Raw genomic sequence first — 27,997 nt, 5'->3', positions numbered from 1 at the left:
TTATGTCCCATCACGATGGTCTAAACATGTGCCTTCCACGGCTCGAATCTGGGACCTTCCGCGTGTTAGGCGGACGTGATAACCACTACACCATAGATACGTGATAATACAAAGTTTTGCAAGATATCTAGATTATTATTATGTCCCATCACGATGGTCAATACGTATATCTACAAGGGCTCGAACCTGGGACCTTCCGCGTGTTAGGCGGACGTAATAACCACTACACCATAGATACGGGATAATACAAAGTTTTGCAAGAGATATAGATAATTGTTATGTCCCATCACGATGGTCAAAACATGTATCTACTAGGGCTCGAACCTGGGACCTTACGCGTGTAAAGCGGACTTGATAACTAGAATTCCATACATACGTGGGTATTTCGAGTTTTTGAAGAGAGATAGCTTATTATTATGTCCCATCACGATGGACTAAACATGTGCCTTCCACGGCTCGAATCTGGGACCTTCCGCGTGTTAGGCGGACGTGATAACCACTACACCATAGATACGTGATAATACAAAGTTTTGCAAGAGATCTAGATTATTATTATGTCCCATCACGATGGTCAAAACATGTATTTACCAGGGATCGAACCTGGGACCATCCGCGTGTTAGGCGGACGTGATAACCACTACACCATAGATGCGGGATAATACAAAGTTTTGCAAGAGATCTAGATTATTATTATGTCCCATCACGATGGTCAAAACATATATCTACCAGGGCTCGAACCTGGGACCTTCCTCGTGTTAGGCGGACGTGATAACCACTACATCATAGATACGTGATAATACAAAGTTTTGCAAGTGATCTAGATTTTTATTATGTCCCATCACGATAGTCAAAACATGTATCTACTAGGGCTCGAACCTGGGACCTTACGCGTGTAAAACGGATTTGATAACTACAATTCCATACATACGTGGTTATTTTCAGTTTTTGAAGAGAGCTAGCTTATTATTATGTCCCATCACGATGGTATAAACATGTATCTTCCAGGGCTCGAACCTGGGACCTTCCGCGTGTTAGGCGGACGTGATAACCACTACACCATAGATACGTGATAATACAAAGTTTTGCAAGAGATCTAGATTATTATTATGTCCCATCACGATGGTCAAAACATGTATCTACCAGGGCTCGAACCTGGGACCATCCGCGTGTTAGGCGGACGTGATAACCACTACACCATAGATACGGGATAATACAAAGTTTTGCAAGAGATCTAGATTATTGTTATGTCCCATCACGATGGTCAAAACATGTATCTACTAGGGCTCGAACCTGGGACCTTACGCGTGTAAAGCGGACTTGATAACTAGAATTCCATACATACGTGGGTATTTCGAGTTTTTGAAGAGAGATAGCTTATTATTATGTCCCATCACGATGGTCTAAACATGTGCCTTCCACGGCTCGAATCTGGGACCTTCCGCGTGTTAGGCGGACGTGATAACCACTACACCATAGATACGTGATAATACAAAGTTTTGCAAGATATCTAGATTATTATTATGTCCCATCACGATGGTCAATACGTATATCTACAAGGGCTCGAACCTGGGACCTTCCGCGTGTTAGGCGGACGTAATAACCACTACACCATAGATACGGGATAATACAAAGTTTTGCAAGAGATATAGATAATTGTTATGTCCCATCACGATGGTCAAAACATGTATCTACTAGGGCTCGAACCTGGGACCTTACGCGTGTAAAGCGGACTTGATAACTAGAATTCCATACATACGTGGGTATTTCGAGTTTTTGAAGAGAGATAGCTTATTATTATGTCCCATCACGATGGACTAAACATGTGCCTTCCACGGCTCGAATCTGGGACCTTCCGCGTGTTAGGCGGACGTGATAACCACTACACCATAGATACGTGATAATACAAAGTTTTGCAAGATATCTAGAATATTATTATGTCCCATCACGATGGTCAATACATATATCTACAAGGGCTCGAACCTGGGACCTTCCGCGTGTTAGGCGGACGTAATAACCACTACACCATAGATACGGGATAATACAAAGTTTTGCAAGAGATCTAGATTATTTTTATGTCCCATCACGATGGTCAAAACATGTATCTACCAGGACCCGAACCTGGGACCTTCCGCGTGTTAGGCGGACGTGATAACCACAACACCATAGATTCGTGGTAATACAAAGTTTTGCAAGAGAGCTAGCTTATTATTATGTCCCATCACGATGGTCTAAACATGTATCTACAAGGGATCAAACCTGGGACCTTCCGCGTGTTAGGCGCACGTAATAACAGCTACACCATAGATACAGGATAATACAAAGTTTTGCAAGAGATCTAGATTATTATTATGTCTCATCACGATGGTCAAAACATGTATCTACTAGGGCTCGAACCTGGGACCTTCCGCGTGTAAAGCGGACTTGATAACCACAATTCCATAGATACGTGGTTATTTTGAGTTTTTGAAGAGAGCTAGCTTATTATTATTTCCCATCACGATGGTCAAAACATGTGCCTTCCACGGCTCGAACCTGGGACCTTCCGCGTGTTAGGCGGGCGTGATATCCACTACACCATAGATACGTGATAATACAAAGTTTTGCAAGAGATCTAGATTATTATTATGTCCCATCACGATGGTCAAAACATGTATCTACAAGGGCTCGAACCTGGGACCTTCCGCGTGTTAGGCGGACGTAATAACCACTACACCATAGATACGGGATAATACAAAGTTTTGCAAGAGATCTAGATTATTGTTATGTCCCATCACGATGGTCAAAACATGTATCTACCAGGGCTCGAACCTGGGACCTTCCGCGTGTTAGGCGGACGTGATAACCACTACACCATAGATTCGTGGTAATACAACGTTTTGCAAGAGATCTAGATTATTATTATGTGCCATCACGATGGTCAAAACATATATCTACCAGGGCTCGAACCTGGGACCTTCCGAGTGTTAGGCGGACGTGATAACCACTACACCATAGATACGTGATAATACAAAGTTTTGCAAGAGATCTAGATTATTATTATGTCCCATCACGATGGTCAAAACATGTATCTACTAGGGCTCGAACCTGGGACCTTACGCGTGTAAAACGGATTTGATAACTACAATTCCATAAATACGTGGTTATTTTCAGCTTTTGAAGAGAGGTAGCTTATTATTATTTCCCATCACGATGGTCAAAACATGTATCTACAAGGGCTCGAACCTGGGACCTTCCGCGTGTTAGGCGGACGTAATAACCACTACACCATAGATACGGGATAATACAAAGTTTTGCAAGAGATCTAGATTATTGTTATGTCCCATCACGATGGTCAAAACATGTATCTACCAGGGCTCGAACCTGGGACCTTACGCGTGTAAAACGGCTTTGATAACTACAATTCCATAAATACGTGGTTATTTTCAGTTTTTGAAGAAAGTTAGCTTATTATTATGTCCCATCACGATGGTATAAACATGTATCTTCCAGGGCTCGAACCTGGGACCTTCCGCGTGTTAGGCGGACGTGATAAGCACTACACCATATATTCGTGATAATACAACGTTTTGCAAGAGATCTAGATTATTATTATGTCCCATCACGATGGTCAAAACATAGATCTACCAGGGCTCGAACCTGGGACCTTCCGCGTGTTAGGCGGACGTGATAACCACTACACCATAGATACGTGATAATACAAAGTTTTGCAAGAGATCTAGATTATTATTATGTCCCATCACAATGGTCAAAACATGTATCTACTAGGGCTCGAACCTGGGACCTTACGCGTGTAAAACGGATTTGATAACTACAATTCCATACATACGTGGTTATTTTCAAGTTTTGAAGAGATCTAGATTATTATTATGTCCCATCACAATGGTCATAACATGTATCTACCAGGGCTCGAACCTGGGACCTTCCGCGTGTTAGGCGGACGTGATAACCACTACAACATAGATACGTGATAATACAAAGTTTTGCAAGAGATCTAGATTATTATTATGTCCCATCACGATGGTCAAAACATTTTTCTACCAGGGCTCGAACCTGGGACCTTCCGCGTGTAAAGCGGACTTGATAACCACAATTCCATAGATATGTGGTTATTTTGAGTTTTTGAAGAGAGCTAGCTTATTATTATTTCCCATCACCATGGTCAAAACATGTGCCTTCCACGGCTCGAACCTGGGACCTTCCGCGTGTTAGGCGAGCGTGATAACCACTACACCATAGATACGTGATAATACAAAGTTTTCCAAGAGATCTAGATTATTATTATGTCCCATCACGATGGTCAAAACATGTAGCTACAAGGGCTCGAACCTGGGACCTTCCGCGTGTTAGGCGGACGTAATAACCACTACACCATAGATACGGGATAATACAAAGTTTTGCAAGAGATATAGATTATTATTATGTCCCATCACGATGGTCAAAACATGTATCTACCAGGGCTCGAACCTGGGACCTTCCGCGTGTTAGGCGGACGTGATAACCACTACACCATAGATACGTGATAATACAAAGTTTTGCAAGTGATCTAGATTATTATTATGTCCCATCACGATGGTCAAAACATGTATCTACCAGGGCTCGAACCTGGGACCTTCCGCGTGTTAGGCGGACGTGATAACCACTACAACATAGAAAAGTGATAATACAAAGTTTTTCAAGAGATCTAGATTATTATTATGTCCCATTACAATGGTCTTAACATGTATCTACCAGGGCTCGAACCTGGGACCTTCCGCGTGTTAGGCGGACGTGATAACCACTACACCATAGATACGTGATAATACAAAGTTTTGCAAGAGATCTAGATTATTATTATGTCCCATCACGATGGTCAAAACATGTATCTACTAGGGCTCGAACCTGGGACCTTACGCGTGTAAAGCGGACTTGATAACTACAATTCCATACATACGTGGTTATTTTGAGTTTTTGAAGAGAGATAGCTTATTATTATGTCCCATCACGATGGTCAAAACATGTATCTTCCAGGGCTCGAACCTGGGACCTTCCGCGTGTAAAGCGGACTTGATAAACACATTTCCATATATACGTGGTTATTTTGAGTTTTTGAAGAGAACTAGCATATTATTATGTCCCATCACGATGGTCAAAACATGAATCTACAAGGGCTCGAACCTGGGACCTTCCGCGTGTTAGGCGGACGTAATAACCACTACACCATAGATACGGGATAGTACAAAGTTTTGCAAGATATCTAGATTATTATTATGTCCCATCACGATGGTCAAAACATGTATCTACTAGGGCTCGAACCTGGGACGTTACGCGTGTAAAACGGATTTGATAACTACAATTCCATACATACGTGGTTATTTTCAGTTTTTGAAGAGAGCTAGCTTATTATTATGTCCCATCACGATGGTAGAAACATGCATCTTCCAGGGCTCGAACCTGGGACCTTCCGCGTGTTAGGCGGACGTGATAACCACTACACCATAGATACGTGATAATACAAAGTTTTGCAAGAGATCTAGATTATTATTATGTCCCATCACGATGGTCAAAACATGTATCTACCAGGGCTCGAACCTGGCACCTTCCGCGTGTTAGGCGGACGTGATAACCACTACACCATAGATGCGGGATAATACAAAGTTTTGCAAGAGATCTAGATTATTATTATGTCCCATCACGATGGTCAAAACCTGTATCTACCAGGGCTCGAACCTGGGACCTTCCGCTTGTTAGGCGGACGTGATAACCACTACATCATAGATACGTGATAATACAAAGTTTTGCAAGAGATCTAGATTATTATTATGTCCCATCACGATGGTCAAAACATGTATCTACTAGGGCTCGAACCTGGGACCTTACGCGTGTAAAGCGGACTTGATAACTACAATTCCATACATACGTGGTTATTTTGAGTTTTTGAAGAGAGATAGCTTATTATTATGTCCCATCACGATGGTCAAAACATGTATCTTCCAGGGCTCGAACCTGGGACCTTCCGCGTGTAAAGCGGACTTGATAAACACATTTCCATATATACGTGGTTATTTTGAGTTTTTGAAGAGAACTAGCATATTATTATGTCCCATCACGATGGTCAAAACATGAATCTACAAGGGCTCGAACCTGGGACCTTCCGCGTGTTAGGCGGACGTAATAACCACTACACCATAGATACGGGATAGTACAAAGTTTTGCAAGATATCTAGATTATTATTATGTCCCATCACGATGGTCAAAACATGTATCTACTAGGGCTCGAACCTGGGACGTTACGCGTGTAAAACGGATTTGATAACTACAATTCCATACATACGTGGTTATTTTCAGTTTTTGAAGAGAGCTAGCTTATTATTATGTCCCATCACGATGGTAGAAACATGCATCTTCCAGGGCTCGAACCTGGGACCTTCCGCGTGTTAGGCGGACGTGATAACCACTACACCATAGATACGTGATAATACAAAGTTTTGCAAGAGATCTAGATTATTATTATGTCCCATCACGATGGTCAAAACATGTATCTACCAGGGCTCGAACCTGGCACCTTCCGCGTGTTAGGCGGACGTGATAACCACTACACCATAGATGCGGGATAATACAAAGTTTTGCAAGAGATCTAGATTATTATTATGTCCCATCACGATGGTCAAAACCTGTATCTACCAGGGCTCGAACCTGGGACCTTCCGCTTGTTAGGCGGACGTGATAACCACTACATCATAGATACGTGATAATACAAAGTTTTGCAAGAGATCTAGATTATTATTATGTCCCATCACGATGGTCAAAACATGTATCTACTAGGGCTCGAACCTGGGACAATACGCGTGTAAAGCGGACTTGATAAACACAATTCCATAAATACGTGGTTATTTTGAGTTTTTGAAGAGAGCTAGCTTATAATTATGTCCCATCACGATGGTCTAAACATGTATTATCCACGGCTCGAACCTGGGACCTTCCACGTGTTAGGCGGACGTGATAACCACTACACCATAGATACGTGATAATACAAAGTTTTGCAAGTGATCTAGATTATTATTATGTCCCATCACGATGGTCAAAACATGTATCTACCAGGGCTCGAACCTGGGACCTTCCGCGTGTTAGGCGGACGTGATAACCACTACACCATAGATACGTGATAATACAAAGTTTTGCAAGAGATCTAGATTATTATTATGTCCCATCACGATGGTCAAAACATGTATCTACTAGGGCTCGAACCTGGGACCTTACGCGTGTAAAGCGGACTTGATAACTACAATTCCATACATACGTGGTTTTTTGAGTTTTTGAAGAGAGATAGATTATTATTATGTCCCATCACGATGGTCAAAACATGTATCTACTAGGGCTCGAACCTGGGACCTTACGCGTGTAAAGCGGACTTGATAACTACAATTCCATACATACGTGGTTATTTTGAGTTTTTTGAAGAGAGATAGCTTATTATTATGTCCCATCACGATGGTCAAAACATGAATCTACAAGGGCTCGAACCTGGGACCTTCCGCTTGTTAGGCGGACGTAATAACCACTACACCATAGATACGGGATAATACAAAGTTTTGCAAGATATCTAGATTATTATTATGTCCCATCACGATGGTCAAAACATGTATCTACCAGGGCTCGAACCTGGGACCTTCCGCGTGTTAGGCGGACGTGATAACCACTACAACATAGATACGTGATAATACAAAGTTTTGCAAGAGATCTAGATTATTATTATGTCCCATCACGATGGTCAAAACATTTTTCTACCAGGGCTCGAACCTGGGACCTTCCGCGTGTAAAGCGGACTTGATAACCACAATTCCATAGATATGTGGTTATTTTGAGTTTTTGAAGAGAGCTAGCTTATTATTATTTCCCATCACGATGGTCAAAACATGTGCCTTCCACGGCTCGAACCTGGGACCTTCCGCGTGTTAGGCGAGCGTGATAACCACTACACCATAGATACGTGATAATACAAAGTTTTCCAAGAGATCTAGATTATTATTATGTCCCATCACGATGGTCAAAACATGTAGCTACAAGGGCTCGAACCTGGGACCTTCCGCGTGTTAGGCGGACGTAATAACCACTACACCATAGATACGGGATAATACAAAGTTTTGCAAGAGATCTAGATTATTATTATGTCCCATCACGATGGTCAAAACATGTATCTACCAGGGCTCGAACCTGGGACCTTCCACGTGTTAGGCGGACGTGATAACCACTACAACATAGATACGTGATAATACAAAGTTTTGCAAGAGATCTAGATTATTATTATGTCCCATCACGATGGTCAAAACATGTATCTACTAGGGCTCGAACCTGGGACGTTACGCGTGTAAAACGGATTTGATAACTACAATTCCATACATACGTGGTTATTTTCAGTTTTTGAAGAGAGCTAGCTTATTATTATGTCCCATCACGATGGTAGAAACATGCATCTTCCAGGGCTCGAACCTGGGACCTTCCGCGTGTTAGGCGGACGTGATAACCACTACACCATAGATACGTGATAATACAAAGTTTTGCAAGAGATCTAGATTATTATTATGTCCCATCACGATGGTCAAAACATGTATCTACCAGGGCTCGAACCTGGCACCTTCCGCGTGTTAGGCGGACGTGATAACCACTACACCATAGATGCGGGATAATACAAAGTTTTGCAAGAGATCTAGATTATTATTATGTCCCATCACGATGGTCAAAACCTGTATCTACCAGGGCTCGAACCTGGGACCTTCCGCTTGTTAGGCGGACGTGATAACCACTACATCATAGATACGTGATAATACAAAGTTTTGCAAGAGATCTAGATTATTATTATGTCCCATCACGATGGTCAAAACATGTATCTACTAGGGCTCGAACCTGGGACAATACGCGTGTAAAGCGGACTTGATAAACACAATTCCATAAATACGTGGTTATTTTGAGTTTTTGAAGAGAGCTAGCTTATAATTATGTCCCATCACGATGGTCTAAACATGTATTATCCACGGCTCGAACCTGGGACCTTCCACGTGTTAGGCGGACGTGATAACCACTACACCATAGATACGTGATAATACAAAGTTTTGCAAGAGATCTAGATTATTATTATGTCCCATCACGATGGTCAAAACATGTATCTACCAGGGCTCGAACCTGGGACCTTCCGCGTGTTAGGCGGACGTGATAACCACTACAACATAGATACGTGATAATACAAAGTTTTGCAAGAGATCTAGATTATTATTATGTCCCATCACAATGGTCAAAACATGTATCTACTAGGGCTCGAACCTGGGACCTTACGCGTGTAAAACGGATTTGATAACTACAATTCCATACATACGTGGTTATTTTCAGTTTTTGAAGAGATCTAGATTATTATTATGTCCCATCACAATGGTCATAACATGTATCTACCAGGGCTCGAACCTGGGACCTTCCGCGTGTTAGGTGGACGTGATAACCACTACACCATAGATACGAGATAATACAAGTTTTTGCAAGAGATCTAGATTATTATTATGTCCCATCACGATGGTCAAAACATGTACCTACTAGGGCTCGAACCTGGGACCTTACGCGTGTAAAGCGGACTTGATAAACACAATTCCATACATACGTGGTTATTTTGAGTTTTTGAAGAGAGATAGCTTATTATTATGCCCCATCACGATGGTCAAAACATGTATCTTCCAGGGCTCGAACCTGGGACCTTCCGCGTGTAAAGCGGACTTGATAAACACATTTCCATATATACGTGGTTATTTTGAGTTTTTGAAGAGAGCTAGCATATTATTATGTCCCATCACGATGGTCAAAACATGAATCTACAAGGGCTCGAACCTGGGACCTTCCGCGTGTTAGGCGGACGTAATAACCACTACACCATAGATACGGGATAGTACAAAGTTTTGCAAGATATCTAGATTATTATTATGTCCCATCACGATGGTCAAAACATGTATCTACTAGGGCTCGAACCTGGCACCTTCCGCGTGTTAGGCGGACGTGATAACCACTACACCATAGATGCGGGATAATACAAAGTTTTGCAAGAGATCTAGATTATTATTATGTCCCATCACGATGGTCAAAACATGTATCTACTAGGGCTCGAACCTGGGACCATCCGCGTGTTAGGCGGACGTGATAACCACTACAACATAGATACGTGATAATACAAAGTTTTGCAAGAGATCTAGATTATTATTATGTCCCATCACGATGGTCAAAACATTTTTCTACCAGGGCTCGAACCTGGGACCTTCCGCGTGTAAAGCGGACTTGATAACCACAATTCCATAGATATGTGGTTATTTTGAGTTTTTGAAGAGAGCTAGCTTATTATTATTTCCCATCACGATGGTCAAAACATGTGCCTTCCACGGCTCGAACCTGGGACCTTCCGCGTGTTAGGCGAGCGTGATAACCACTACACCATAGATACGTGATAATACAAAGTTTTCCAAGAGATCTAGATTATTATTATGTCCCATCACGATGGTCAAAACATGTAGCTACAAGGGCTCGAACCTGGGACCTTCCGCGTGTTAGGCGGACGTGATAACCACTACACCATAGATACGTGATAATACAAAGTTTTGCAAGTGATCTAGATTATTATTATGTCCCATCACGATGGTCAAAACATGTATCTACCAGGGCTCGAACCTGGGACCTTCCGCGTGTTAGGCGGACGTGATAACCACTACAACATAGAAAAGTGATAATACAAAGTTTTTCAAGAGATCTAGATTATTATTATGTCCCATTACAATGGTCTTAACATGTATCTACCAGGGCTCGAACCTGGGACCTTCCGCGTGTTAGGCGAGCGTGATAACCACTACACCATAGATACGGGATAATACAAAGTTTTGCAAGAGATATAGATTATTATTATGTCCCATCACGATGGTCAAAACATGTATCTACCAGGGCTCGAACCTGGGACCTTCCGCGTGTTAGGCGGACGTGATAACCACTACACCATAGATACGTGATAATACAAAGTTTTGCAAGTGATCTAGATTATTATTATGTCCCATCACGATGGTCAAAACATGTATCTACCAGGGCTCGAACCTGGGACCTTCCGCGTGTTAGGCGGACGTGATAACCACTACAACATAGAAAAGTGATAATACAAAGTTTTTCAAGAGATCTAGATTATTATTATGTCCCATTACAATGGTCTTAACATGTATCTACCAGGGCTCGAACCTGGGACCTTCCGCGTGTTAGGCGGACGTGATAACCACTACACCATAGATACGTGATAATACAAAGTTTTGCAAGAGATCTAGATTATTATTATGTCCCATCACGATGGTCAAAACATGTATCTACTACGGCTCGAACCTGGGACCTTACGCGTGTAAAGCGGACTTGATAACTACAATTCCATACATACGTGGTTATTTTGAGTTTTTGAAGAGAGATAGCTTATTATTATGTCCCATCACGATGGTCAAAACATGTATCTTCCAGGGCTCGAACCTGGGACCTTCCGCGTGTAAAGCGGACTTGATAAACACATTTCCATATATACGTGGTTATTTTGAGTTTTTGAAGAGAACTAGCATATTATTATGTCCCATCACGATGGTCAAAACATGAATCTACAAGGGCTCGAACCTGGGACCTTCCGCGTGTTAGGCGGACGTAATAACCACTACACCATAGATACGGGATAGTACAAAGTTTTGCAAGATATCTAGATTATTATTATGTCCCATCACGATGGTCAAAACATGTATCTACTAGGGCTCGAACCTGGGACGTTACGCGTGTAAAACGGATTTGATAACTACAATTCCATACATACGTGGTTATTTTCAGTTTTTGAAGAGAGCTAGCTTATTATTATGTCCCATCACGATGGTAGAAACATGCATCTTCCAGGGCTCGAACCTGGGACCTTCCGCGTGTTAGGCGGACGTGATAACCACTACACCATAGATACGTGATAATACAAAGTTTTGCAAGAGATCTAGATTATTATTATGTCCCATCACGATGGTCAAAACATGTATCTACCAGGGCTCGAACCTGGCACCTTCCGCGTGTTAGGCGGACGTGATAACCACTACACCATAGATGCGGGATAATACAAAGTTTTGCAAGAGATCTAGATTATTATTATGTCCCATCACGATGGTCAAAACCTGTATCTACCAGGGCTCGAACCTGGGACCTTCCGCTTGTTAGGCGGACGTGATAACCACTACATCATAGATACGTGATAATACAAAGTTTTGCAAGAGATCTAGATTATTATTATGTCCCATCACGATGGTCAAAACATGTATCTACTAGGACTCGAACCTGGGACAATACGCGTGTAAAGCGGACTTGATAAACACAATTCCATAAATACGTGGTTATTTTGAGTTTTTGAAGAGAGCTAGCTTATAATTATGTCCCATCACGATGGTCTAAACATGTATTATCCACGGCTCGAACCTGGGACCTTCCACGTGTTAGGCGGACGTGATAACCACTACACCATAGATACGTGATAATACAAAGTTTTGCAAGCGATCTAGATTATTATTATGTCCCATCACGATGGTCAAAACATGTATCTACCAGGGCTCGAACCTGGGACCTTCCGCGTGTTAGGCGGACGTGATAACCACTACACCATAGATACGTGATAATACAAAGTTTTGCAAGAGATCTAGATTATTATTATGTCCCATCACGATGGTCAAAACATGTATCTACTAGGGCTCGAACCTGGGACCTTACGCGTGTAAAGCGGACTTGATAACTACAATTCCATACATACGTGGTTTTTTGAGTTTTTGAAGAGAGATAGATTATTATTATGTCCCATCACGATGGTCAAAACATGTATCTACTAGGGCTCGAACCTGGGACCTTACGCGTTTAAAGCGGACTTGATAACTACAATTCCATACATACGTGGTTATTTTGAGTTTTTTGAAGAGAGATAGCTTATTATTATGTCCCATCACGATGGTCAAAACATGAATCTACAAGGGCTCGAACCTGGGACCTTCCGCTTGTTAGGCGGACGTAATAACCACTACACCATAGATACGGGATAATACAAAGTTTTGCAAGATATCTAGATTATTATTATGTCCCATCACGATGGTCAAAACATGTATCTACCAGGGCTCGAACCTGGGACCTTCCGCGTGTTAGGCGGACGTGATAACCACTACAACATAGATACGTGATAATACAAAGTTTTGCAAGAGATCTAGATTATTATTATGTCCCATCACGATGGTCAAAACATTTTTCTACCAGGGCTCGAACCTGGGACCTTCCGCGTGTAAAGCGGACTTGATAACCACAATTCCATAGATATGTGGTTATTTTGAGTTTTTGAAGAGAGCTAGCTTATTATTATTTCCCATCACGATGGTCAAAACATGTGCCTTCCACGGCTCGAACCTGGGACCTTCCGCGTGTTAGGCGAGCGTGATAACCACTACACCATAGATACGTGATAATACAAAGTTTTCCAAGAGATCTAGATTATTTTTATGTCCCATCACGATGGTCAAAACATGTAGCTACAAGGGCTCGAACCTGGGACCTTCCGCGTGTTAGGCGGACGTAATAACCACTAAACCATAGATACGGGATAATACAAAGTTTTGCAAGAGATCTAGATTATTATTATGTCCCATCACGATGGTCAAAACATGTATCTACCAGGGCTCGAACCTGGGACCTTCCGCGTGTTAGGCGGACGTGATAACCACTACAACATAGATACGTGATAATACAAAGTTTTGCAAGAGATCTAGATTATTATTATGTCCCATCACGATGGTCAAAACATGTATCTACCAGGGCTCGAACCTGGGACCTTCCGCGTGTTAGGCGGACGTGATAACCACTACAACATAGATACGTGATAATACAAAGTTTTGCAAGAGATCTAGATTATTATTATGTCCCATCACAATGGTCAAAACATGTATCTACTAGGGCTCGAACCTGGGACCTTACGCGTGTAAAACGGATTTGATAACTACAATTCCATACATACGTGGTTATTTTCAGTTTTTGAAGAGATCTAGATTATTATTATGTCCCATCACAATGGTCATAACATGTATCTACCAGGGCTCGAACCTGGGACCTTCCGCGTGTTAGGTGGACGTGATAACCACTACACCATAGATACGAGATAATACAAGTTTTTGCAAGAGATCTAGATTATTATTATGTCCCATCACGATGGTCAAAACATGTATCTACTAGGGCTCGAACCTGGGACCTTACGCGTGTAAAGCGGACTTGATAAACACAATTCCATACATACGTGGTTATTTTGAGTTTTTGAAGAGAGATAGCTTATTATTATGCCCCATCACGATGGTCAAAACATGTATCTTCCAGGGCTCGAACCTGGGACCTTCCGCGTGTAAAGCGGACTTGATAAACACATTTCCATATATACGTGGTAATTTTGAGTTTTTGAAGAGAGCTAGCATATTATTATGTCCCATCACGATGGTCAAAACATGAACCTACAAGGGCTCGAACCTGGGACCTTCCGCGTGTTAGGCGGACGTAATAACCACTACACCATAGATACGGGATAGTACAAAGTTTTGCAAGATATCTAGATTATTATTATGTCCCATCACGATGGTCAAAACATGTATCTACTAGGGCTCGAACCTGGCACCTTCCGCGTGTTAGGCGGACGTGATAACCACTACACCATAGATGCGGGATAATACAAAGTTTTGCAAGAGATCTAGATTATTATTATGTCCCATCACGATGGTCAAAACATGTATCTACTAGGGCTCGAACCTGGGACCATCCGCGTGTTAGGCGGACGTGATAACCACTACAACATAGATACGTGATAATACAAAGTTTTGCAAGAGATCTAGATTATTATTATGTCCCATCACGATGGTCAAAACATTTTTCTACCAGGGCTCGAACCTGGGACCTTCCGCGTGTAAAGCGGACTTGATAACCACAATTCCATAGATATGTGGTTATTTTGAGTTTTTGAAGAGAGCTAGCTTATTATTATTTCCCATCACGATGGTCAAAACATGTGCCTTCCACGGCTCGAACCTGGGACCTTCCGCGTGTTAGGCGAGCGTGATAACCACTACACCATAGATACGTGATAATACAAAGTTTTCCAAGAGATCTAGATTATTATTATGTCCCATCACGATGGTCAAAACATGTAGCTACAAGGGCTCGAACCTGGGACCTTCCGCGTGTTAGGCGGACGTGATAACCACTACACCATAGATACGTGATAATACAAAGTTTTGCAAGTGATCTAGATTATTATTATGTCCCATCACGATGGTCAAAACATGTATCTACCAGGGCTCGAACCTGGGACCTTCCGCGTGTTAGGCGGACGTGATAACCACTACAACATAGAAAAGTGATAATACAAAGTTTTTCAAGAGATCTAGATTATTATTATGTCCCATTACAATGGTCTTAACATGTATCTACCAGGGCTCGAACCTGGGACCTTCCGCGTGTTAGGCGGACGTGATAACCACTACACCATAGATGCGGGATAATACAAAGTTTTGCAAGAGATCTAGATTATTATTATGTCCCATCACGATGGTCAAAACCTGTATCTACCAGGGCTCGAACCTGGGACCTTCCGCTTGTTAGGCGGACGTGATAACCACTACATCATAGATACGTGATAATACAAAGTTTTGCAAGAGATCTAGATTATTATTATGTCCCATCACGATGGTCAAAACATGTATCTACTAGGGCTCGAACCTGGGACAATACGCGTGTAAAGCGGACTTGATAAACACAATTCCATAAATACGTGGTTATTTTGAGTTTTTGAAGAGAGCTAGCTTATAATTATGTCCCATCACGATGGTCTAAACATGTATTATCCACGGCTCGAACCTGGGACCTTCCACGTGTTAGGCGGACGTGATAACCACTACACCATAGATACGTGATAATACAAAGTTTTGCAAGTGATCTAGATTATTATTATGTCCCATCACGATGGTCAAAACATGTATCTACCAGGGCTCGAACCTGGGACCTTCCGCGTGTTAGGCGGACGTGATAACCACTACACCATAGATACGTGATAATACAAAGTTTTGCAAGAGATCTAGATTATTATTATGTCCCATCACGATGGTCAAAACATGTATCTACTAGGGCTCGAACCTGGGACCTTACGCGTGTAAAGCGGACTTGATAACTACAATTCCATACATACGTGGTTTTTTGAGTTTTTGAAGAGAGATAGATTATTATTATGTCCCATCACGATGGTCAAAACATGTATCTACTAGGGCTCGAACCTGGGACCTTACGCGTGTAAAGCGGACTTGATAACTACAATTCCATACATACGTGGTTATTTTGGGTTTTTTGAACAGAGATAGCTTATTATTATGTCCCATCACGATGGTCAAAACATGAATCTACAAGGGCTCGAACCTGGGACCTTCCGCTTGTTAGGCGGACGTAATAACCACTACACCATAGATACGGGATAATACAAAGTTTTGCAAGATATCTAGATTATTATTATGTCCCATCACGATGGTCAAAACATGTATCTACCAGGGCTCGAACCTGGGACCTTCCGCGTGTTAGGCGGACGTGATAACCACTACAACATAGATACGTGATAATACAAAGTTTTGCAAGAGATCTAGATTATTATTATGTCCCATCACGATGGTCAAAACATTTTTCTACCAGGGCTCGAACCTGGGACCTTCCGCGTGTAAAGCGGACTTGATAACCACAATTCCATAGATATGTGGTTATTTTGAGTTTTTGAAGAGAGCTAGCTTATTATTATTTCCCATCACGATGGTCAAAACATGTGCCTTCCACGGCTCGAACCTGGGACCTTCCGCGTGTTAGCCGAGCGTGATAACCACTACACCATAGATACGTGATAATACAAAGTTTTCCAAGAGATCTAGATTATTATTATGTCCCATCACGATGGTCAAAACATGTAGCTACAAGGGCTCGAACCTGGGACCTTCCGCGTGTTAGGCGGACGTAATAACCACTACACCATAGATACGGGATAATACAAAGTTTTGCAAGAGATCTAGATTATTATTATGTCCCATCACGATGGTCAAAACATGTATCTACCAGGGCTCGAACCTGGGACCTTCCGCGTGTTAGGCGGACGTGATAACCACTACAACATAGATACGTGATAATACAAAGTTTTGCAAGAGATCTAGATTATTATTATGTCCCATCACAATGGTCAAAACATGTATCTACTAGGGCTCGAACCTGGGACCTTACGCGTGTAAAACGGATTTGATAACTACAATTCCATACATACGTGGTTATTTTCAGTTTTTGAAGAGATCTAGATTATTATTATGTCCCATCACAATGGTCATAACATGTATCTACCAGGGCTCGAACCTGGGACCTTCCGCGTGTTAGGTGGACGTGATAACCACTACACCATAGATACGAGATAATACAAGTTTTTGCAAGAGATCTAGATTATTATTATGTCCCATCACGATGGTCAAAACATGTATCTACTAGGGCTCGAACCTGGGACCTTACGCGTGTAAAGCGGACTTGATAAACACAATTCCATACATACGTGGTTATTTTGAGTTTTTGAAGAGAGATAGCTTATTATTATGCCCCATCACGATGGTCAAAACATGTATCTTCCAGGGCTCGAACCTGGGACCTTCCGCGTGTAAAGCGGACTTGATAAACACATTTCCATATATACGTGGTTATTTTGAGTTTTTGAAGAGAGCTAGCATATTATTATGTCCCATCACGATGGTCAAAACATGAATCTACAAGGGCTCGAACCTGGGACCTTCCGCGTGTTAGGCGGACGTAATAACCACTACACCATAGATACGGGATAGTACAAAGTTTTGCAAGATATCTAGATTATTATTATGTCCCATCACGATGGTCAAAACATGTATCTACTAGGGCTCGAACCTGGCACCTTCCGCGTGTTAGGCGGACGTGATAACCACTACACCATAGATGCGGGATAATACAAAGTTTTGCAAGAGATCTAGATTATTATTATGTCCCATCACGATGGTCAAAACATGTATCTACTAGGGCTCGAACCTGGGACCATCCGCGTGTTAGGCGGACGTGATAACCACTACAACATAGATACGTGATAATACAAAGTTTTGCAAGAGATCTAGATTATTATTATGTCCCATCACGATGGTCAAAACATTTTTCTACCAGGGCTCGAACCTGGGACCTTCCGCGTGTAAAGCGGACTTGATAACCACAATTCCATAGATATGTGGTTATTTTGAGTTTTTGAAGAGAGCTAGCTTATTATTATTTCCCATCACGATGGTCAAAACATGTGCCTTCCACGGCTCGAACCTGGGACCTTCCGCGTGTTAGGCGAGCGTGATAACCACTACACCATAGATACGTGATAATACAAAGTTTTCCAAGAGATCTAGATTATTATTATGTCCCATCACGATGGTCAAAACATGTAGCTACAAGGGCTCGAACCTGGGACCTTCCGCGTGTTAGGCGGACGTAATAACCACTACACCATAGATACGGGATAATACAAAGTTTTGCAAGAGATCTAGATTATTGTTATGTCCCATCACGATGGTCAAAACATGTATCTACTAGGGCTCGAACCTGGGACCTTACGCGTGTAAAACGGATTTGATAACTACAATTCCATACATACGTGGTTATTTTCAGTTTTTGAAGAGAGCTAGCTTATTATTATGTCCCATCACGATGGTATAAACATGTATCTTCCAGGGCTCGAACCTGGGACCTTCCGCGTGTTAGGCGGACGTGATAACCACTACACCATAGATACGTGATAATACAAAATTTTGCAAGAGATCTAGATTATTATTATGTCCCATCACGATGGTCAAAACATGTACCTACCAGGGCTCGAACCTGGGACCTTCCGCGTGTTAGGCGGACGTGATAACCACTACACCATAGATACGTGTTAATACAAAGTTTTGCAAGTGATCTAGATTATTATTATGTCCCATCACGATGGTCAAAACATGTATCTACCAGGGCTCGAACGTGGGACCTTCCGAGTGTTAGGCGGACGTGATAACCACTACAACATAGATACGTGATAATACAAAGTTTTGCAAGAGATCTAGATTATTATTATGTCCCATCACAATGGTCATAACATGTATCTATCAGGGCTCGAACCTGGGACCTTCCGCGTGTTAGGTGGACGTGATAACCACTACACCATAGATACGTGATAATACAAATTTTTGCAAGAGATCTAGATTATTATTATGTCCCATCACGATGGTCAAAACATGTATCTACTAGGGCTCGAACCTGGGACCTTACGCGTGTAAAGCGGACTTGATAAACACAAATCCATAGATACGTGGTTATTTTCAGTTTTTGAAGAGAGCTAGCTTATTATTATGTCCCATCACGATGGTCAAAACATGTATCTACCAGGGCTCGAACCTGGGACCTTCCGCGTGTTAGGCGGACGTGATAACCACTACACCATAGATACGTGATAATTCAAAGTTTTGCAAGTGATCTAGATTATTATTATGTCCCATCACGATGGTCTAAACATGTATTTTCCACGGCTCGAACCTGGGACCTTCCGCGTGTTAGGCGGACGTGATAACCACTACACCATAGATACGTGATAATACAAAGTTTTGCAAGAGATCTAGACTATTATTATGTCCCATCACGATGGTCAAAACATGTATTTACCAGGGCTCGAACCTGGGACCATCCGCGTGTTAGGCGGACGTGATAACCACTACACCATAGATGCGGGATAATACAAAGTTTTGCAAGAGATCTAGATTATTATTATGTCCCATCCCGATGGTCAATACATATATCTACAAGGGCTCGAACCTGGGACCTTCCGCGTGTTAAGCGGACGTAATAACCACTACACCATAGATACGGGATAATACAAAGTTTTGCAAGAGATCTAGATTATTGTTATGTCCCATCACGATGGTCAAAACATGTATCTACTAGGGCTCGAACCTGGGACCTTACGCGTGTAAAGCGGACTTGATAACTAGAATTCCATACACACGTGGGTATTTCGAGTTTTTGAAGAGAGATAGCTTATTATTATGTCCCATCACGATGGTCTAAACATGTGCCTTCCACGGCTCGAATCTGGGACCTTCCGCGTGTTAGGCGGACGTAATAACCACTACAACATAGATACGGGATAATACAAAGTTTTGCAAGAGATCTAGATTATTGTTATGTCCCATCACGATGGTCAAAACATGTATCTACTAGGGCTCGAACCTGGGACCTTACGCGTGTAAAGCGGACTTGATAACTAGAATTCCATACACACGTGGGTATTTCGAGTTTTTGAAGAGAGATAGCTTATTATTATGTCCCATCACGATGGTCTAAACATGTGCCTTCCACGGCTCGAATCTGGGACCTTCCGCGTGTTAGGCGGACGTGATAACCACTACACCATAGATACGTGATAATACAAAGTTTTGCAAGATATCTAGATTATTATTATGTCCCATCACGATGGTCAATACATATATCTACTAGGGCTTGAACCTGGGACCTTCCGCGTGTTAGGCGGACGTGATAACCACTACACCATAGATACGGGATAATACAAAGTTTTGCAAGAGATCTAGATTATTGTTATGTCCCATCACGATGGTCAAAACATGTATCTACTAGGGCTCGAACCTGGGACCTTACGCGTGTAAAGCGGACTTGATAACTAGAATTCCATACACACGTGGGTATTTCGAGTTTTTGAAGAGAGATAGCTTATTATTATGTCCCATCACGATGGTCTAAACATGTGCCTTCCACGGCTCGAATCTGGGACCTTCCGCGTGTTAGGCGGACGTGATAACCACTACACCATAGATACGTGATAATACAAAGTTTTGCAAGATATCTAGATTATTATTATGTCCCATCACGATGGTCAATACATATATCTACAAGGGCTCGAACCTGGGACCTTCCGCGTGTTAGGCGGACGTAATAACCACTACACCATAGATACGGGATAATACAAAGTTTTGCAAGAGATCTAGATTATTGTTATGTCCCATCACGATGGTCAAAACATATATCTACCAGGGCTCGAACCTGGGACCTTCCGCGTGTTAGGCGGACGTGATAACCACTACACCATAGATACGTGATAATACAAAGTTTTGCAAGAGAGCTAGCTTATTATTATGTCCCATCACGATGGTCTAAACATGTATCTACAAGGGATCGAACCTGGGACCTTCCGCGTGTTAGGCGCACGAAATAACAGCTACACCATAGATACAGGATAATACAAAGTTTTGCAAGAGATCTAGATTATTATTATGTCTCATCACGATGGTCAAAACATGTATCTACTAGGGCTCGAACCTGGGACCTTCCGCGTGTAAAGCGGACTTGATAACCACAATTCCATAGATACGTGGTTATTTTGAGTTTTTGAAGAGAGCTAGCTTATTATTATTTCCCATCACGATGGTCAAAACATGTGCCTTCCACGGCTCGAACCTGGGACCTTCCGCGTGTTAGGCGGGCGTGATAACCACTACACCATAGATACGTGATAATACAAAGTTTTGCAAGAGATCTAGATTATTATTATGTCCCATCACGATGGTCAAAACATGTATCTACAAGGGCTCGAACCTGGGACCTTCCGCGTGTTAGGCGGACGTAATAACCACTACACCATAGATACGGGATAATACAAAGTTTTGCAAGAGATCTAGATTATTGTTATGTCCCATCACGATGGTCAAAACATGTATCTACCAGGGCTCGAACCTGGGACCTTCCGCGTGTTAGGCGGACGTGATAACCACTACACCATAGATTCGTGGTAATACAACGTTTTGCAAGAGATCTAGATTATTATTATGTCCCATCACGATGGTCAAAACATATATCTACCAGGGCTCGAACCTGGGACCTTCCGCGTGTTAGGCAGACGTGATAACCACTACACCATAGATACGTAATAATACAAAGTTTTGCAAGACATCTAGATTATTATTATGTCCCATCACGATGGTCAAAACATGTATCTACTAGGGCTCGAACCTGGGACCTTACGCGTGTAAAACGGATTTGATAACTACAATTCCATAAATACGTGGTTATTTTCAGTTTTTGAAGAGAGGTAGCTTATTATTATGTCCCATCACGATGGTCAAAACATGTATCTACAAGGGCTCGAACCTGGGACCTTCCGCGTGTTAGGCGGACGTAATAACCACTACACCATAGATACGGGATAATACAAAGTTTTGCAAGAGATCTAGATTATTGTTATGTCCCATCACGATGGTCAAAACATGTATCTACCAGGGCTCGAACCTAGGACCTTCCGCGTGTTAGGCGGACGTGATAACCACTACACCATATATTCGTGATAATACAACGTTTTGCAAGAGATCTAGATTATTATTATGTCCCATCATGATGGTCAAAACCTAGATCTACCAGGGCTCGAACCTGGGACCTTCCGCGTGTTAGGCGGACGTAATAACCACTACACCATAGATACGTGATAATACAAAGTTTTGCAAGAGATCTAGATTATTATTATGTCCCATCACGATGGTCAAAACATGTATCTACCAGGGCTCGAACCTGGGACCTTCCGCGTGTTAGGCGGACGTGATAACCACTACACCATAGATACGTGATAATACAAAGTTTTGCAAGTGATCTAGATTATTATTATGTCCCATCACGATGGTCAAAACATGTATCTACCAGGGCTCGAACCTGGGACCTTCCGCGTGTTAGGCGGACGTGATAACCACTACAACATAGATACGTGATAATACAAAGTTTTGCAAGAGATCTAGATTATTATTATGTCCCATCACAATGGTCAAAACATGTATCTACTAGGGCTCGAACCTGGGACCTTACGCGTGTAAAACGGATTTGATAACTACAATTCCATACATACGTGGTTATTTTCAGTTTTTGAAGAGATCTAGATTATTATTATGTCCCATCACAATGGTCATAACATGTATCTACCAGGGCTCGAACCTGGGACCTTCCGCGTGTTAGGTGGACGTGATAACCACTACACCATAGATACGAGATAATACAAGTTTTTGCAAGAGATCTAGATTATTATTATGTCCCATCACGATGGTCAAAACATGTATCTACTAGGGCTCGAACCTGGGACCTTACGCGTGTAAAGCGGACTTGATAAACACAATTCCATACATACGTGGTTATTTTCAGTTTTTGAAGAGATCTAGATTATTGTTATGTCCCATCACGATGGTCAAAACATGTATCTACCAGGGCTCGAACCTGGGACCTTCCGCGTGTTAGGCGGACGTGATAACCACTACACCATAGATTCGTGGTAATACGACGTTTTGCAAGAGATCTAGATTAATATTATGTCCCATCACGATGGTCAAAACATATATCTACCAAGGCTCGAACCTGGGCCTTCCGCGTGTTAGGCGGACGTGATAACCACTACACCATAGATACGTGATAATACAAAGTTTTGCAAGACATCTAGATTATTATTATGTCCCATCACGATGGTCAAAACATGTATCTACTAGGGCTCGAACCTGGGACCTTACGCGTGTAAAACGGATTTGATAACTACAATTCCATAAATACGTGGTTATTTTCAGTTTTTGAAGAAAGCTAGCTTATTATTATGTCCCATCACGATGGTATAAACATGTATCTTCCAGGGCTCGAACCTGGGACCTTCCGCGTGTTAGGCGGACGTGATAACCACTACACCATAGATACGTGATAATACAAAGTTTTGCAAGAGATCTAGATTATTATTATGTCCCATCACGATGGTCAAAACATGTATTTACCAGGGCTCGAACCTGGGACCATCCGCGTGTTAGGCGGACGTGATAACCACTACACCATAGATGCGGGATAATACAAAGTTTTGCAAGAGATCTAGATTATTATTATGTCCCATCACGATGGTCAATACATATATCTACAAGGGCTCGAACCTGGGACCTTCCGCGTGTTAAGCGGACGTAATAACCACTACACCATAGATACGGGATAATACAAAGTTTTGCAAGAGATCTAGATTATTGTTATGTCCCATCACGATGGTCAAAACATGTATCTACTAGGGCTCGAACCTGGGACCTTACGCGTGTAAAGCGGACTTGATAACTAGAATTCCATACACACGTGGGTATTTCGAGTTTTTGAAGAGAGATAGCTTATTATTATGTCCCATCACGATGGTCTAAACATGTGCCTTCCACGGCTCGAATCTGGGACCTTCCGCGTGTTAGGCGGACGTGATAACCACTACACCATAGATACGTGATAATACAAAGTTTTGCAAGATATCTAGATTATTATTATGTCCCATCACGATGGTCAATACATATATCTACAAGGGCTCGAACCTGGGACCTTCCGCGTGTTAGGCGGACGTAATAACCACTACACCATAGATACGAGATAATACAAAGTTTTGCAAGAGATCTAGATTATTGTTATGTCCCATCACGATGGTCAAAACATGTATCTACTAGGGCTCGAACCTGGGACCTTCCGCGTGTTAGGCGGACGTGATAACCACTACACCATAGATTCGTGGTAATGCAACGTTTTGCAAGAGATCTAGATTATTATTATGTCCCATCACGATGGTCAAAACATATATCTACCAGGGCTCGAACCTGGGACCTTCCGCGTGTTAGGCGGACGTGATAACCACTACACCATAGATACGTGATAATACAAAGTTTTGCAAGAGAGCTAGCTTATTATTATGTCCCATCACGATGGTCTAAACATGTATCTACAAGGGATCGAACCTGGGACCTTCCGCGTGTTAGGCGCACGTAATAACAGCTACACCATAGATACAGGATAATACAAAGTTTTGCAAGAGATCTAGATTATTATTATGTCTCATCACGATGGTCAAAACATGTATCTACTAGGGCTCGAACCTGGGACCTTCCGCGTGTAAAGCGGACTTGATAACCACAATTCCATAGATACGTGGTTATTTTGAGTTTTTGAAGAGAGCTAGCTTATTATTATTTCCCATCACGATGGTCAAAACATGTGCCTTCCACGGCTCGAACCTGGGACCTTCCGCGTGTTAGGCGGGCGTGATAACCACTACACCATAGATACGTGATAATACAAAGTTTTGCAAGAGATGTAGATTATTATTATGTCCCATCACGATGGTCAAAACATGTATCTACAAGGGCTCGAACCTGGGACCTTCCGCGTGTTAGGCGGACGTAATAACCACTACACCATAGATACGGGATAATACAAAGTTTTGCAAGAGATCTAGATTATTGTTATGTCCCATCACGATGGTCAAAACATGTATCTACCAGGGCTCGAACCTGGGACCTTCCGCGTGTTAGGCGGACGTGATAACCACTACACCATAGATTCGTGGTAATACAACGTTTTGCAAGAGATCTAGATTAATATTATGTCCCATCACGATGGTCAAAACATATATCTACCAAGGCTCGAACCTGGGCCTTCCGCGTGTTAGGCGGACGTGATAACCACTACACCATAGATACGTGATAATACAAAGTTTTGCAAGACATCTAGATTATTATTATGTCCCATCACGATGGTCAAAACATGTATCTACTAGGGCTCGAACCTGGGACCTTACGCGTGTAAATGGGATTTGATAACTACAATTCCATAAATACGTGGTTATTTTCAGTTTTTGAAGAGAGGTAGCTTATTATTATGTCCCATCACGATGGTCAAAACATGTATCTACAAGGGCTCGAACCTGGGACCTTCCGCGTGTTAGGCGGACGTAATAACCACTACACCATAGATACGGGATAATACAAAGTTTTGCAAGAGATCTAGATTATTGTTATGCCCCATCACGATGGTCAAAACATGTATCTACCAGGGCTCGAACCTAGGACCTTCCGCGTGTTAGGCGGACGTGATAACCACTACACCATATATTCGTGATAATACAACGTTTTGCAAGAGATCTAGATTATTATTATGTCCCATCATGATGGTCAAAACCTAGATCTACCAGGGCTCGAACCTGGGACCTTCCGCGTGTTAGGCGGACGTAATAACCACTACACCATAGATACGTGATAATACAAAGTTTTGCAAGAGATCTAGATTATTATTATGTCCCATCACGATGGTCAAAACATGTATCTACCAGGGCTCGAACCTGGGGCCTTCCGCGTGTTAGGCGGACGTGATAACCACTACACCATAGATACGTGATAATACAAAGTTTTGCAAGTGATCTAGATTATTATCATGTCCCATCACGATGGTCAAAACATGTATCTACCAGGGCTCGAACCTGGGACCTTCCGCGTGTTAGGCGGACGTGATAACCACTACAACATAGATACGTGATAATACAAAGTTTTGCAAGAGATCTAGATTATTATTATGTCCCATCACAATGGTCACAACATGTATCTACTAGGGCTCGAACCTGGGACCTTACGCGTGTAAAACGGATTTGATAACTACAATTCCATACATACGTGGTTATTTTCAGTTTTTGAAGAGAGCTAGCTTATTATTATGTCCCATCACGATGGTATAAACATGTATCTTCCAGGGCTCGAACCTGGGACCTTCCTCGTGTTAGGCGGACGTGATAACCACTACATCATAGATACGTGATAATACAAAGTTTTGCAAGAGATCTAGATTATTATCATGTCCCATCACGATGGTCAAAACATGTATCTACCAGGGCTCGAACCTGGGACCTTCCGCGTGTTAGGCGGACGTGATAACCACTACACCATAGATACGTGATAATACAAAGTTTTGCAAGTGATCTAGATTATTATTATGTCCCATCACGATGGTCAAAACATGTATATACCAGGGCTCGAACCTGGGACCTTCCGCGTGTTAGGCGGACGTGATAACCACTACACCATAGATACGTGATAATACAAAGTTTTGCAAGAGATCTAGATTATTATTATGTCCCATCACAATGGTCAAAACATGTATATACAAGGGCTCGAACCTGGGACCTTACGCGTGTAAAACGGCTTTGATAACTACAATTCCATAAATACGTGGTTATTTTCAGTTTTTGAAGAAAGCTAGCTTATTATTATGTCCCATCACGATGGTATAAACATGTATCTTCCAGGGCTCGAACCTGGGACCTTCCGCGTGTTAGGCGGACGTGATAACCACTACACCATAGATACGTGATAATACAAAGTTTTGCAAGAGATCTAGATTATTATTATGTCCCATCACGATGGTCAAAACATGTATTTACCAGGGATCGAACCTGGGACCATCCGCGTGTTAGGCGGACGTGATAACCACTACACCATAGATGCGGGATAATACAAAGTTTTGCAAGAGATCTAGATTATTATTATGTCCCATCACGATGGTCAAAACATATATCTACCAGGGCTCGAACCTGGGACCTTCCTCGTGTTAGGCGGACGTGATAACCACTACATCATAGATACGTGATAATACAAAGTTTTGCAAGTGATCTAGATTTTTATTATGTCCCATCACGATGGTCAAAACATGTATCTACTAGGGCTCGAACCTGGGACCTTACGCGTGTAAAACGGATTTGATAACTACAATTCCATACATACGTGGTTATTTTCAGTTTTTGAAGAGAGCTAGCTTATTATTATGTCCCATCACGACGGTATAAACATGTATATTCCAGGGCTCGAACCTGGGACCTTCCGCGTGTTAGGCGGACGTGATAACCACTACACCATAGATACGTGATAATACAAAATTTTGCAAGAGATCTAGATTATTATTATGTCCCATCACGATGGTCATAACATGTATCTACCAGGGCTCGAACCTGGGACCTTCCGCGTGTTAGGCGGAAGTGATAACCACTACACCATAGATACGTGATAATACAAAGTTTTGCAAG

At 42.2% G+C, this 27,997-nt stretch overlaps 53 non-coding genes across 53 annotated transcripts; all 53 read right to left on the bottom strand.

Annotated features, from left to right (window-relative positions):
* Window positions 1-579: 579 nt before the first annotated feature.
* TRNAV-AAC (transfer RNA valine (anticodon AAC)) lies at window positions 580-652 on the bottom strand. The gene has a single exon. It is a non-coding gene; the product is annotated as a tRNA-Val (tRNA).
* A 341-nt stretch (window positions 653-993) lies between these two features.
* Window positions 994-1,066, bottom strand: TRNAV-AAC (transfer RNA valine (anticodon AAC)). The gene has a single exon. It is a non-coding gene; the product is annotated as a tRNA-Val (tRNA).
* A 65-nt stretch (window positions 1,067-1,131) lies between these two features.
* TRNAV-AAC (transfer RNA valine (anticodon AAC)) lies at window positions 1,132-1,204 on the bottom strand. Its single transcript has one exon. It is a non-coding gene; the product is annotated as a tRNA-Val (tRNA).
* Window positions 1,205-2,787: 1,583 nt separating this feature from the next.
* On the bottom strand, window positions 2,788-2,860 carry TRNAV-AAC (transfer RNA valine (anticodon AAC)). Its single transcript has one exon. It is a non-coding gene; the product is annotated as a tRNA-Val (tRNA).
* Window positions 2,861-3,891: 1,031 nt separating this feature from the next.
* Window positions 3,892-3,964, bottom strand: TRNAV-AAC (transfer RNA valine (anticodon AAC)). The gene has a single exon. It is a non-coding gene; the product is annotated as a tRNA-Val (tRNA).
* A 479-nt stretch (window positions 3,965-4,443) lies between these two features.
* Window positions 4,444-4,516, bottom strand: TRNAV-AAC (transfer RNA valine (anticodon AAC)). Its single transcript has one exon. It is a non-coding gene; the product is annotated as a tRNA-Val (tRNA).
* Window positions 4,517-4,719: 203 nt separating this feature from the next.
* TRNAV-AAC (transfer RNA valine (anticodon AAC)) lies at window positions 4,720-4,792 on the bottom strand. Its single transcript has one exon. It is a non-coding gene; the product is annotated as a tRNA-Val (tRNA).
* Window positions 4,793-5,547: 755 nt separating this feature from the next.
* TRNAV-AAC (transfer RNA valine (anticodon AAC)) lies at window positions 5,548-5,620 on the bottom strand. Its single transcript has one exon. It is a non-coding gene; the product is annotated as a tRNA-Val (tRNA).
* Window positions 5,621-5,685: 65 nt separating this feature from the next.
* TRNAV-AAC (transfer RNA valine (anticodon AAC)) lies at window positions 5,686-5,758 on the bottom strand. Its single transcript has one exon. It is a non-coding gene; the product is annotated as a tRNA-Val (tRNA).
* A 755-nt stretch (window positions 5,759-6,513) lies between these two features.
* On the bottom strand, window positions 6,514-6,586 carry TRNAV-AAC (transfer RNA valine (anticodon AAC)). Its single transcript has one exon. It is a non-coding gene; the product is annotated as a tRNA-Val (tRNA).
* Window positions 6,587-6,651: 65 nt separating this feature from the next.
* TRNAV-AAC (transfer RNA valine (anticodon AAC)) lies at window positions 6,652-6,724 on the bottom strand. Its single transcript has one exon. It is a non-coding gene; the product is annotated as a tRNA-Val (tRNA).
* Window positions 6,725-7,065: 341 nt separating this feature from the next.
* TRNAV-AAC (transfer RNA valine (anticodon AAC)) lies at window positions 7,066-7,138 on the bottom strand. Its single transcript has one exon. It is a non-coding gene; the product is annotated as a tRNA-Val (tRNA).
* Window positions 7,139-7,617: 479 nt separating this feature from the next.
* On the bottom strand, window positions 7,618-7,690 carry TRNAV-AAC (transfer RNA valine (anticodon AAC)). Its single transcript has one exon. It is a non-coding gene; the product is annotated as a tRNA-Val (tRNA).
* Window positions 7,691-8,583: 893 nt separating this feature from the next.
* Window positions 8,584-8,656, bottom strand: TRNAV-AAC (transfer RNA valine (anticodon AAC)). Its single transcript has one exon. It is a non-coding gene; the product is annotated as a tRNA-Val (tRNA).
* Window positions 8,657-8,721: 65 nt separating this feature from the next.
* On the bottom strand, window positions 8,722-8,794 carry TRNAV-AAC (transfer RNA valine (anticodon AAC)). Its single transcript has one exon. It is a non-coding gene; the product is annotated as a tRNA-Val (tRNA).
* Window positions 8,795-9,135: 341 nt separating this feature from the next.
* Window positions 9,136-9,208, bottom strand: TRNAV-AAC (transfer RNA valine (anticodon AAC)). Its single transcript has one exon. It is a non-coding gene; the product is annotated as a tRNA-Val (tRNA).
* Window positions 9,209-9,411: 203 nt separating this feature from the next.
* On the bottom strand, window positions 9,412-9,484 carry TRNAV-AAC (transfer RNA valine (anticodon AAC)). The gene has a single exon. It is a non-coding gene; the product is annotated as a tRNA-Val (tRNA).
* A 1,307-nt stretch (window positions 9,485-10,791) lies between these two features.
* On the bottom strand, window positions 10,792-10,864 carry TRNAV-AAC (transfer RNA valine (anticodon AAC)). Its single transcript has one exon. It is a non-coding gene; the product is annotated as a tRNA-Val (tRNA).
* A 65-nt stretch (window positions 10,865-10,929) lies between these two features.
* On the bottom strand, window positions 10,930-11,002 carry TRNAV-AAC (transfer RNA valine (anticodon AAC)). The gene has a single exon. It is a non-coding gene; the product is annotated as a tRNA-Val (tRNA).
* A 203-nt stretch (window positions 11,003-11,205) lies between these two features.
* On the bottom strand, window positions 11,206-11,278 carry TRNAV-AAC (transfer RNA valine (anticodon AAC)). Its single transcript has one exon. It is a non-coding gene; the product is annotated as a tRNA-Val (tRNA).
* Window positions 11,279-12,033: 755 nt separating this feature from the next.
* Window positions 12,034-12,106, bottom strand: TRNAV-AAC (transfer RNA valine (anticodon AAC)). The gene has a single exon. It is a non-coding gene; the product is annotated as a tRNA-Val (tRNA).
* Window positions 12,107-12,171: 65 nt separating this feature from the next.
* TRNAV-AAC (transfer RNA valine (anticodon AAC)) lies at window positions 12,172-12,244 on the bottom strand. The gene has a single exon. It is a non-coding gene; the product is annotated as a tRNA-Val (tRNA).
* A 341-nt stretch (window positions 12,245-12,585) lies between these two features.
* Window positions 12,586-12,658, bottom strand: TRNAV-AAC (transfer RNA valine (anticodon AAC)). Its single transcript has one exon. It is a non-coding gene; the product is annotated as a tRNA-Val (tRNA).
* A 479-nt stretch (window positions 12,659-13,137) lies between these two features.
* TRNAV-AAC (transfer RNA valine (anticodon AAC)) lies at window positions 13,138-13,210 on the bottom strand. The gene has a single exon. It is a non-coding gene; the product is annotated as a tRNA-Val (tRNA).
* Window positions 13,211-13,689: 479 nt separating this feature from the next.
* Window positions 13,690-13,762, bottom strand: TRNAV-AAC (transfer RNA valine (anticodon AAC)). The gene has a single exon. It is a non-coding gene; the product is annotated as a tRNA-Val (tRNA).
* A 65-nt stretch (window positions 13,763-13,827) lies between these two features.
* Window positions 13,828-13,900, bottom strand: TRNAV-AAC (transfer RNA valine (anticodon AAC)). The gene has a single exon. It is a non-coding gene; the product is annotated as a tRNA-Val (tRNA).
* A 203-nt stretch (window positions 13,901-14,103) lies between these two features.
* Window positions 14,104-14,176, bottom strand: TRNAV-AAC (transfer RNA valine (anticodon AAC)). The gene has a single exon. It is a non-coding gene; the product is annotated as a tRNA-Val (tRNA).
* A 1,307-nt stretch (window positions 14,177-15,483) lies between these two features.
* On the bottom strand, window positions 15,484-15,556 carry TRNAV-AAC (transfer RNA valine (anticodon AAC)). Its single transcript has one exon. It is a non-coding gene; the product is annotated as a tRNA-Val (tRNA).
* Window positions 15,557-15,621: 65 nt separating this feature from the next.
* Window positions 15,622-15,694, bottom strand: TRNAV-AAC (transfer RNA valine (anticodon AAC)). The gene has a single exon. It is a non-coding gene; the product is annotated as a tRNA-Val (tRNA).
* Window positions 15,695-16,035: 341 nt separating this feature from the next.
* Window positions 16,036-16,108, bottom strand: TRNAV-AAC (transfer RNA valine (anticodon AAC)). Its single transcript has one exon. It is a non-coding gene; the product is annotated as a tRNA-Val (tRNA).
* Window positions 16,109-16,587: 479 nt separating this feature from the next.
* Window positions 16,588-16,660, bottom strand: TRNAV-AAC (transfer RNA valine (anticodon AAC)). Its single transcript has one exon. It is a non-coding gene; the product is annotated as a tRNA-Val (tRNA).
* Window positions 16,661-17,139: 479 nt separating this feature from the next.
* On the bottom strand, window positions 17,140-17,212 carry TRNAV-AAC (transfer RNA valine (anticodon AAC)). The gene has a single exon. It is a non-coding gene; the product is annotated as a tRNA-Val (tRNA).
* Window positions 17,213-17,415: 203 nt separating this feature from the next.
* TRNAV-AAC (transfer RNA valine (anticodon AAC)) lies at window positions 17,416-17,488 on the bottom strand. The gene has a single exon. It is a non-coding gene; the product is annotated as a tRNA-Val (tRNA).
* Window positions 17,489-18,795: 1,307 nt separating this feature from the next.
* On the bottom strand, window positions 18,796-18,868 carry TRNAV-AAC (transfer RNA valine (anticodon AAC)). The gene has a single exon. It is a non-coding gene; the product is annotated as a tRNA-Val (tRNA).
* Window positions 18,869-18,933: 65 nt separating this feature from the next.
* Window positions 18,934-19,006, bottom strand: TRNAV-AAC (transfer RNA valine (anticodon AAC)). Its single transcript has one exon. It is a non-coding gene; the product is annotated as a tRNA-Val (tRNA).
* A 479-nt stretch (window positions 19,007-19,485) lies between these two features.
* Window positions 19,486-19,558, bottom strand: TRNAV-AAC (transfer RNA valine (anticodon AAC)). The gene has a single exon. It is a non-coding gene; the product is annotated as a tRNA-Val (tRNA).
* Window positions 19,559-21,141: 1,583 nt separating this feature from the next.
* Window positions 21,142-21,214, bottom strand: TRNAV-AAC (transfer RNA valine (anticodon AAC)). The gene has a single exon. It is a non-coding gene; the product is annotated as a tRNA-Val (tRNA).
* A 617-nt stretch (window positions 21,215-21,831) lies between these two features.
* Window positions 21,832-21,904, bottom strand: TRNAV-AAC (transfer RNA valine (anticodon AAC)). The gene has a single exon. It is a non-coding gene; the product is annotated as a tRNA-Val (tRNA).
* A 65-nt stretch (window positions 21,905-21,969) lies between these two features.
* Window positions 21,970-22,042, bottom strand: TRNAV-AAC (transfer RNA valine (anticodon AAC)). The gene has a single exon. It is a non-coding gene; the product is annotated as a tRNA-Val (tRNA).
* Window positions 22,043-22,659: 617 nt separating this feature from the next.
* TRNAV-AAC (transfer RNA valine (anticodon AAC)) lies at window positions 22,660-22,732 on the bottom strand. Its single transcript has one exon. It is a non-coding gene; the product is annotated as a tRNA-Val (tRNA).
* A 65-nt stretch (window positions 22,733-22,797) lies between these two features.
* TRNAV-AAC (transfer RNA valine (anticodon AAC)) lies at window positions 22,798-22,870 on the bottom strand. Its single transcript has one exon. It is a non-coding gene; the product is annotated as a tRNA-Val (tRNA).
* A 203-nt stretch (window positions 22,871-23,073) lies between these two features.
* Window positions 23,074-23,146, bottom strand: TRNAV-AAC (transfer RNA valine (anticodon AAC)). Its single transcript has one exon. It is a non-coding gene; the product is annotated as a tRNA-Val (tRNA).
* A 203-nt stretch (window positions 23,147-23,349) lies between these two features.
* TRNAV-AAC (transfer RNA valine (anticodon AAC)) lies at window positions 23,350-23,422 on the bottom strand. Its single transcript has one exon. It is a non-coding gene; the product is annotated as a tRNA-Val (tRNA).
* Window positions 23,423-23,762: 340 nt separating this feature from the next.
* TRNAV-AAC (transfer RNA valine (anticodon AAC)) lies at window positions 23,763-23,835 on the bottom strand. Its single transcript has one exon. It is a non-coding gene; the product is annotated as a tRNA-Val (tRNA).
* Window positions 23,836-24,728: 893 nt separating this feature from the next.
* TRNAV-AAC (transfer RNA valine (anticodon AAC)) lies at window positions 24,729-24,801 on the bottom strand. The gene has a single exon. It is a non-coding gene; the product is annotated as a tRNA-Val (tRNA).
* A 617-nt stretch (window positions 24,802-25,418) lies between these two features.
* Window positions 25,419-25,491, bottom strand: TRNAV-AAC (transfer RNA valine (anticodon AAC)). The gene has a single exon. It is a non-coding gene; the product is annotated as a tRNA-Val (tRNA).
* Window positions 25,492-26,245: 754 nt separating this feature from the next.
* Window positions 26,246-26,318, bottom strand: TRNAV-AAC (transfer RNA valine (anticodon AAC)). Its single transcript has one exon. It is a non-coding gene; the product is annotated as a tRNA-Val (tRNA).
* A 65-nt stretch (window positions 26,319-26,383) lies between these two features.
* Window positions 26,384-26,456, bottom strand: TRNAV-AAC (transfer RNA valine (anticodon AAC)). The gene has a single exon. It is a non-coding gene; the product is annotated as a tRNA-Val (tRNA).
* A 341-nt stretch (window positions 26,457-26,797) lies between these two features.
* On the bottom strand, window positions 26,798-26,870 carry TRNAV-AAC (transfer RNA valine (anticodon AAC)). The gene has a single exon. It is a non-coding gene; the product is annotated as a tRNA-Val (tRNA).
* A 65-nt stretch (window positions 26,871-26,935) lies between these two features.
* On the bottom strand, window positions 26,936-27,008 carry TRNAV-AAC (transfer RNA valine (anticodon AAC)). The gene has a single exon. It is a non-coding gene; the product is annotated as a tRNA-Val (tRNA).
* Window positions 27,009-27,211: 203 nt separating this feature from the next.
* Window positions 27,212-27,284, bottom strand: TRNAV-AAC (transfer RNA valine (anticodon AAC)). Its single transcript has one exon. It is a non-coding gene; the product is annotated as a tRNA-Val (tRNA).
* A 65-nt stretch (window positions 27,285-27,349) lies between these two features.
* On the bottom strand, window positions 27,350-27,422 carry TRNAV-AAC (transfer RNA valine (anticodon AAC)). Its single transcript has one exon. It is a non-coding gene; the product is annotated as a tRNA-Val (tRNA).
* Window positions 27,423-27,901: 479 nt separating this feature from the next.
* TRNAV-AAC (transfer RNA valine (anticodon AAC)) lies at window positions 27,902-27,974 on the bottom strand. Its single transcript has one exon. It is a non-coding gene; the product is annotated as a tRNA-Val (tRNA).
* Window positions 27,975-27,997: the final 23 nt, after the last annotated feature.

The sequence above is a fragment of the Phalangium opilio genome, unplaced genomic scaffold (genome assembly GCF_054372755.1).
Source record: "Phalangium opilio isolate 3A_F unplaced genomic scaffold, DU_Popi_V2 ptg000103l_1, whole genome shotgun sequence".
NCBI classification, from domain to species: Eukaryota; Metazoa; Arthropoda; class Arachnida; order Opiliones; family Phalangiidae; genus Phalangium; species Phalangium opilio.
The sequence above is the reverse complement of the archived record's forward strand: the minus strand, read 5'-3'. Positions and strand labels throughout refer to the sequence as shown.